This window comes from Xyrauchen texanus, chromosome 18, assembly GCF_025860055.1.
Source record: "Xyrauchen texanus isolate HMW12.3.18 chromosome 18, RBS_HiC_50CHRs, whole genome shotgun sequence".
Lineage (NCBI taxonomy): Eukaryota > Metazoa > Chordata > Actinopteri > Cypriniformes > Catostomidae > Xyrauchen > Xyrauchen texanus.
The window spans coordinates 10190960-10200351 of NC_068293.1; positions in this window are offsets into that span (position 1 = coordinate 10190960).

The following is a 9392-nucleotide window of genomic DNA, read 5'->3' on the forward strand; positions in this document are numbered from 1 at the left end:
ATTCCTGATTTCAGGTCCAAAGCAGTTCTCGCTTGGCCCAATTTATCACTTTGTTGATAAAATGGTGTCAAGCATCTATAGATGACTTCACCTCAGGTCATCAAGGAGTTCAATCATCTCTACAAACCAGCTAAAGTTTAGCAAACTTCATATTCCTTCTAGATATTATGGACCACCATAATGGGGCTAGGACACTGACTTAAAGAGATAGTTCACCCAAAAATGAAAATTCTCTTATCATTAACTCCCCCTCCTGCCATCCCAGATGTGCATGACTTTCTTTCTTTAGCAGAACACAAAAGAAGATTTTTAAAATAATATCTCAGCTCTGTAGGTCCTTACAATGCAAGTGAATGGGTGCCAAAATCTTGAAGCTCCAAAAAGCACATAAAGTCAACATAAAAGTAACCCATATGACCGCGGTGATTAAAATCTATATCCGCAGAAGCGATATGATAGGTGTGGGTGAGAAACAGAACAGTATTTAAGCCCTTTTTAATCTAAATCTCCACATTCAAATTCACTTTCAGGTGTAAAAGTGAACGTGGAGATTTAAGGCAGGTTCACACATCCTCCATGAGCGTGACGTGAGCGAGGCGCAATCAGTGCGGTCGCGATGGACGTTCACATTGGCTGTCTCTTCCGCGAGAAACAGCAGCGTCTCTGCACATAAAGTTATCTATGGGGTCCTATGCCCATTTTTTATTTAATAAAGTCATAATAAGCTGAGGTTATTGTTGCTTCAAGGACACCAGCGGGCAGTCTCATGCACTTCATCTTTTTCAGAACACTTGGTTGTGATCGGTTAATGTTGTGTCTATACACCTACACAGAATGGCAAAAGGTCTGGCAGTTTATTAATTCTTTCCTTTATTAAGTTATTTTATTGAGTTTACTTGCATGCAGACATATAAATTGTAGTGTACTATAGGTTTGGTTTGAATAATGTTTTTTGCTTTTGAGTCTTTTCTATAATATCCTGATTATTTTAGTGATGTACTGCACCCAGAGCTCCTGAGCTTAACGAGAGCCACGCAGCAAAAATAGGCTCAACGCCAAAATTATCTAGCGTCTGGGACGCTTCTGGGATGCGTCACCTTGTGACTCACACTTGCAGTGAAACAGTGTCATCTGTTAGTATGGGCGCCGAAACGAAAACGCGCTGCTCACGCCTCGCTCACGTCCTGCTCACGGAGGATGTGTGAACCCGGTGTTAGGGTAAAAAAGGACTTACATTTTGATCTGTTTCTCACCCACACCTATTATATCGCTTGCATTTTTGGGTGAACTATCCTTGAGTATTTTGTCAACAGTGTTTTTGTGGTGTATTTTTTAAAATTGTATTTTTTTAATCTTCTGATTTTTGTTTTTGTTTTACATTTTGTTTGGCATGCCATGTCACTAATAATTAAAAGTAATTAAAAATATGATTAAAATAATGAATAGCAACAAGAAGAAACATTTGAACACCAGATTGAGATTCATATTAATATCGATAAATGGTGTCAGCTCAACTTTACACCTACAATAAAAATGATGTTTATTAATATTTAAGTTTAATATATAAGAGAGGAAAGATTCCCAGAGGAACGACATTCAGACACCTTATTCACACATGCGCCATCTTTCAGTTTTAATGGGAGTGACAACGTGGCTGTAAGGGAAAGACCTACAGTCTCTTCATTGGCATGACCGGTATAAAGCTGTATAAAGCTCCTAGATCACATCTTTTTTTGTATACTGATTGTTCTTGTACAGATATTTTATCAATGTTTTGTCAGTGGAACAATCCAAAAACACTTTAATCTGCAGTACAGCCCAATGATCTATTCCTCACAGCCATTTTACCACATGAGCATGTCAATTTGTTCGAGACTTCTGCACATTATTTTCTCCCGTGAAGGCCCCCATGAGCGACAAGTTTTTTTTCCAGTTAGGATTGAATATCTTACAAGGAGAAACTGACCTGGTAAATTGTGAGGAAGCTCTGTATAAAGGCCTTAACATATAAGAAAATACCACTAACCCTACATTTAAAAGTAGCAATTCAGGAAAGATTACCATCGTTTATCTTGAGTATGCTTAGTAAATGGACTCAAAGTGGCTGATAGAGTGACACATTTGATCATGTGGTCTGTTTGTCCACTCTCTCGCTATTGCCCAATTGGCAATTGCCAGTGATAATCCCTCCATGTGTCAATGGTGGCATGCGTGCCTTAGGTTGCTGACCCCTGGGCTAGCCTATTAAAATACTTCTCAATGTCCATTCAAGGCAAGTCAGGTCACTCAGTGGCCATCTTAGGAACGCTCCCGGGCAGCTATTTTCTATAGATACAAGCTGTATAAAAGTACAGCTCTTATATACTTTAATGGGAAAGATCGAATTTTCCAAAAAGGCTGGTCATTATTATGATTAAAAACAAACATTTAAAATCAGCAGTAAAATCTGACAACAATTGTATCATAAATTGTGCTTTTTTACCTCAGATCACTCTTAAAAAAACCTATATTTTTCAGACCGGTCCAGCAAATGTATTTGCACGTATTCGAGTTGCGATGTTTGATTCTAAATGGTGATGGGCCTTTTTACTTCTAAGGTGGGACTTCGTCTTGTCTTCGTCCACCATATTAGGTGTTAAAATTTCTCCTGTTCTTATCAATGCAAGTGATTAGTCTCAGGCTAAACTATCTCTGGCTGTAAGCAGCCCAAAATGGTACAGCCCACTGCACAAATTGAAAGAAACAACAATGGAAAAATAGAAAATTGGTTAAATAATTTATTCAAAACAATCATGTCTGAAGTCATAATTTAGAAAAAGTAAAACGTATAATTATAAAATGTATCAACGCATGAAGTGGTTAAAACGAATAATGAAAGTTTCAAACTTAATTTGTTTAAATTAAAAGTTCGTTTTTTCTATTTGTTCACTTGGATTGGTATGGTCTGAGAATTTGCTTAGTATAACCTGTAATTTTTTAATCAGAATATTTATAACATAAAATAACAAATCTACTGTTTAAAAGTACAAATGACACAATTACAAAAAATCACATTCAAATTAGTCAGTGTCTTAGCTCCATACATTATGCCTAATTTAACTCTCTGCAGATAATCTTCAAATGCATTAATGATTGTAGTTATAGTTTGGTGTACCTGATATGAAGTCTTTGTAAGTCATTCAAAATAAGTATAGCTGCAGGCCAGAGATCTTCAAATGGGTGCTGAATCTCCAGAAGAGGCGGGGTTATTCCACTTCCACACATGGTTAGGGTTAGGGTATGGGTTAGGTTAGGGGAAAATCACGTCCACCAAGCACTCCAACTGTTTGGTCCACCCGGAGGGTATTATGGCCCACCTTACACCTTACAATGCACCATAAATGTATTGCATTTTTTTTTTTTTTTTAAAGATATTGTATATTTTTAACTAGACATTTTAGGCAGTTGAATAAACACAATCTAGATTCTGCATTCAGTTTTAAAATCCGTTGTCTCTTAAACTCTCAAAGCAGTAAAATAGTATATTGCGCAATCCTCCATGGACGCATGACATCTTACATCACTTGACAAAAACCTTGTTTTGGAGAAGTGTGTTTGGAACTTCGAGCAATAAAATGCTAAAGCCCCAAAAGTCCTCAGTTACTTTGTGTTTTGTAGGCCTGCCTGTGCCCTGAGCTTCGGCAGGTGGTGCTATTCAACAAGCTATGGGACAGATCATGCCACATTGGATCCCAACACTCACTGTAGTAACTGAATTAAGAATGAAATCTTATATACACCTGTAGATAAACCTCAGCTGACACGTTACAAGACTACTGCTTTCAATAATGTTAATAATCAACCATCCCCTCAATACTACAATAATTTATATACTACAGTAAGTGCAATCTACTGTAATCTAAAGCTGAAAGAATTTGTTTTGGGGGGGGACTAAAGATTAATGTTGGCCCTTTTGGTCTAATTAGTGTCTGGGCAAAATTAAGTCATTTGCAACCAATTTTACTTTCCCTCGGGATACAGATAAAGTAAATGGACCCTATGGTTTTGTATGGGGGGGGGTTGTGTTCAGATAACAGATAACAAAACACAATCTGCATTTCTCATTCATGTAAGCAGCACTACAAGCCAGATGAGGGCAGTAGCACATTACAGAACTTACATAGAGAGCATAAAGCTGAATGAGCCTCTTAAAAAAGGAATTTCACATCTGTAACCAATACAGTTGGACTGGATCCCTTAAAATGTATGGATAGTGGGCCTTTACAAATAATATCTGCACTTGTAAGTAGCATAGTCATTTGACTTGTTCAGAAAATGATAAATGATCATCCCCTGCTTTTATGTGAACTTAGCTTTTTTCACTTACAATAGATTTGCAATGTTTTGACAGTGAAATCATTGTAGGTAACAATAAGTACCAGTCATTTCATGACACCCCATTGCATGTCCACAAGGACTTAGAGATAACAAGAAAAGGAATCAAATTCTCAAATCACCAACATGTTCAGCTGCCTATACAATTATTTGTTGCCCCTTGATACAACAATAAGTGGCTCAGTTACAGTAAAAATGCTTACAAACACTTTTTGATTAACATTATTGTTCCTCACTCGGTGTTGGTTTGTGTGTCCTCAGAGAAATGCTGCATATGCTAATGAGTTGCAGTGGGACATAGTTGCCCAGTGCAATTAAAGTCTTCAAACAGGGGATAAGACAATGAGCGATTTCTCACCATCATCATATAAACTCTGACTGTACATGCAGTCAAAATCCTGCTTGAAGCTCAAACGTTCTGCAGACGGCATAAAATCGTGCCTCACTGGGAATCACGCTGAGCACTCATGCAGAATTTGGAAAATTAAAGTTTTATTAAGCAATATTAAAGGATTTTAAAGATTTACTTGGACCAATTTTATGCATATTGGATGTTCATTAATGCTGCTGTGTTATATTTATGACAGTAATTTTACTGTATTTAATTGAAATATTAATATTTTAATGCATAGCATATACCCTTAAGCTGTAAGGGACTTTTATAAAATGCTATTTTAATCACAGAAATACAAAGTGACTTTAGAAAGGCTATAGTGTTAAACTTTAAAATCATGGGATTTTATATGAGGCTAATCATTGGTACAGTGCACGAATGCTAAATGCATTATATTATTAACTACGGTGAGTATGATTCACTCATCAGAGTCATTACATTTGCTCTGGAAATCTGTCTTGAACTGATAAAATAACACATTTGTACATTTCCAGTCAGCACACACCTGGTTTTGGATTGAGTATTTTAAAGATACATATGGAAATCATGTGAATGACAGGTGCACTCATCTTGTATCTGTGCCAGAAAATGAATTTTGGCTCTGAGAAAGAGCTCTCAAGCTATTTTAGATGTTTACAGTGTCTCTTAGTAGGCTACTCTTAAATAAATGAATCAAAGAATTGTCGGAATCCTGCTGTGGCTTCTCAAGTGCACAAAAATTAAACAAGACTGACTGAGTGATGAGCTATTTTAGAGTAAGTACTGATGGCTAAATTAAAATCTTATTTGTTGTAACCACAACCTGTGAATTCAGAATTGTTTTAGCAAGTGTCAAATTACCAGACAGCTGGATCTGCAGGATATAATGTACACCTCAAGGAATTGCACTCATTCATTAAGCAGTTTCCACGGAAGAAAGTCATAGTGGTTTGAAACGACAAGAGGGTTATGATGACAGAGTGTACTATCCCTTTAACTTGTATAATTAGTGTACTGGGGACTTCGGTCCCTTTCCTCTAATGGAGTTGACATAACTCGTATTGTTTTAATTCCTCAATGGTTAAGTCATATAGAGAATCAGGGTAGTCTGGGGCTGCAGTGCCTTTTTTGGGAATGTCATGTGAGAGGGCTGATGCCGATTTGCTTGAAAATAAAGTTGGAGCTGTCTGGAAGTTGTGGAATGTGTGGTGGGCTCAGGGCCAACACTGATTTGAGACAACTGGGCCGGATAGCAGGTTCTCAGGGACACCCAGACAGATGGGAGGCAGGTACTGCTGATCTTCATCATTCTCCTCCCATCATATCCAAGCAGCTATGAGGAGTATGAAATAAGGAGAAACTCTTCTAAGAATAGCCATTATCACACTTGTGCAATTTTCCATTATGAATCTTAACGGTTAAGTCCATAATTTTTCTCAGATAGCTATTTTTTCTGCTTAAGGGAGGACACTGCTGTTGATGATCTTGTTGTACGGCCAGCTTTGCGATGCCCTTTGGCAAAGTGTACTGTAGGCACCAGTGGAGATATACTCCTCAGCCTCTCCCACTGTAACCTTACAGGGATAGTTCACAGCAAATATTCTGTCATCATTTACTCACTCTCATTTTTATCTTCGGGGAACACATAAGGGCATATTTAGCAGAATGTCTGAGCTGCTCTTTTCCATACAATGAAAGTGAATGGGGACCAGAGGCTTTCAAACTCCAAAATGCGCCATAAAAGTAGTCCTACCCATGTGGCATATTCCAAGTCTAAAGCATATGAAAGCTTTGTGGGAGGAAGAGACTGAACACTCTCGTTATTCTCTGAAATCTTGCCATGAAAACCTCCTTGACAGCTGTGGTCACCATTCACTTTCATTGTATAATAAAGAGCAGCCTGGTCATTTGTTTTTTAGAAATCTTCTTTTGTGTTCTACGGAAAGACTGAAACAAAATTGCTAACACTTCCCTTTTTTAAGGGTTTATACAGGGGTTTATTAATGGCTAATAAGTATTTTGCAAATGCATTACAAAGGCATTGATAAGCAGTTATAGCAACATATATAAAATCAATCCTGGTAACCTTGCCAAATAATTTGTATTTGAACTAACATGTAATTAATGCTTAATAAATACAATTATTCATACTTACATTAATCAAAACATAAATTGCCCTATGGTCTATGATTTATGTCGCATTGAAGCAAACATAGACTATTGTAGTGAGATTAAAAGTAATGCTTATGTAATTTTGCTACATTCCACTTTGTGCGTATTAATTACTGTAATGTCTTGACATACTTTTTCTTGTCATGTTAATGTCAAAAGAATGGTGCTGCTACAAGTGGTGTCCCAACTTACCCAAAGTCCTCTGCAAAAATACTTATCATGTCTTCATGCTCATTCACAGCATTTATTTAACAAAGCCTGATGGCCATTAAACTATACTGAACTTTATATATACAGATTTCTAAAGTTGGCCACTCTTAATAAACGCCTCACATGTGTCCACTTTACATTAAAGTACATTTTCATTGGATAGGTGTTATTAAGTATTTAGGGGGAGGCTGTGGCCCATGTGGTAGAGCAGGTCGGCCACTAATCGCAGGGTTGGCAGTTTGATTCCCAGCCCACATGACTCCACATGCCGAAGTGTCCTTGGGCAAGACACTGAACCCCAAGTTAATCCCAATGGCAGGCCAGCGCCTTGCATGGTAGCTCTGCCATCATTGGTGAGTGTGTGTGTGTTCGCACACCATTTACCATTTATAACATGTGAGGTAAAATGGCAGGATTTCCTTTTTATGCATGGTGTTATAAATGTCTATCAATGAATGATAATGCATTTATAAACAAATTATTAGTCATTAATAAATCCATTTATATTAGGCAACATTAATTTAAAGTGTTACTGAAAAATCAGATGAGCTTAGAACTGCAGGCTTTTCATCTTTTTGGGTGAACTATTCCTTTAAGCATTGGCCAAGCATGCCTCTTCATCTCCGGCCCTCTTCAGGGCATGTCTTAACGACTGTTCCCATCCCTCCATATACTGTCTTACACGTCTTATAGCAAATAAAAAGTCACCCATGCAGAAACAGACACTCTGCCATAAAAAAGCCAAATCCCAGGTGGGCCACAACAATTAATTCCTTTCATTATTTAATTCCCATGGCAGGGGGGTGATACATTTAACAAAGTCGTCTTGGAACTATTCCAGAAAGTCCCAGGGCAGCCCTAAGGTTTAATGGAGCATGCATGCTCTTATCTTTGGTAAGGGCCATTCAGCTTTTGGAGGATGGGAAAGGAGTGGAACATTAGCACATCATCATGTGTATCTGAGGGGATGTAATGTCAAGGTGATTACAAGCTGCTGGGTGGTTCTGGTGGCCATTTAAAAAAAAAACACACACAATCAACTAAATCAATTCCATCAGTTTGTCTGACTTTTAGCCAAAACAAATTTGAATGTGGATGCAGCTTTTCTTCCTACGAATGCAATAAAAGCTGTTCAATGTTTTGAAAATTGGAGAATACTTTGTGATCTGAGATGCTTAAAGACCCCATGAAAAACTTGACTTTTCTGTTTTGATGTAAAAAGAAATAGCTGCTTTAGAAATAAAAAGTTAAGATGTGTCGCATGCCAAAAGGCTTGTCCTTTGTTAACAGCCTATAACGTTTAGTTTACACAACAGCTGAGAACCACGATTAGCTACTTGTTAATTGCAGGTAGATTTTTGCTAATCTGACAAGTATTGCTATTCAGAGGCAGGTGGTATTAGGGTGAGGGGCATTATCTTTCTGGAGAGAATTTTTTTTGGACACTCTGTTTTTTTGGTCCGTTCACCCAGAAGAGAAAGACTGTAAAATTTTAATTAGTATATCTGCTAAAAGATTATTTTGTCATCATTTAGGAGTACACTGTGGTCTCATAAAACCTGTCAATAAAATGTCTTGGTCATATTTAACCTCAAATCAATACAAGAAAAATATTACATTACAGTACTGTATAATTTATATATATATATATATATATATATATATATATATATATATATATATAATTATATCAATATTGCTTGGAAACCAGAAACAGTCTACAGGCTGCTGTCAGACTAATCAACTATATAACTTGGCTAAAAATGTGTTTATTCTTATTTATTTAATAGTATTAACACATGAAAGTATTTATTGAAAATTGGTGTATTTTATCATATTGTAGTTGACTCGTGCTTTTTAGCAAGGGTAAAATCTCTGTAACACACAGCCTCTTGAGGATTATGTTCATTAACAAGCATGACATCTTTAGAACAGGGGTTAACAGTGTTTCATATTTAATCTTGTTCTAAACAATATACATCCTATTCAATGAGATAATAGCTTTGATTACGTCCTCCTAGAAGAATTCTGGTTTGGAGAACAAAGATGAAAATAAACAAAATGGCATTTTTGTTTGCTTTGGGATTTTTACTTTTCTGGTGCCAATGAAGTCTTTCGTGTGCGTTATCTGTCACATCTGTGCCAAATGTCAGGGAACGAGTGTGAAGGAGATATAAACACTCTAAATAAGAGCAGATTCAGGTTACAGCTGCACAATATAAAAGATCAAACAATGTGCCTATCAGCAAGCTGGCACTACCAG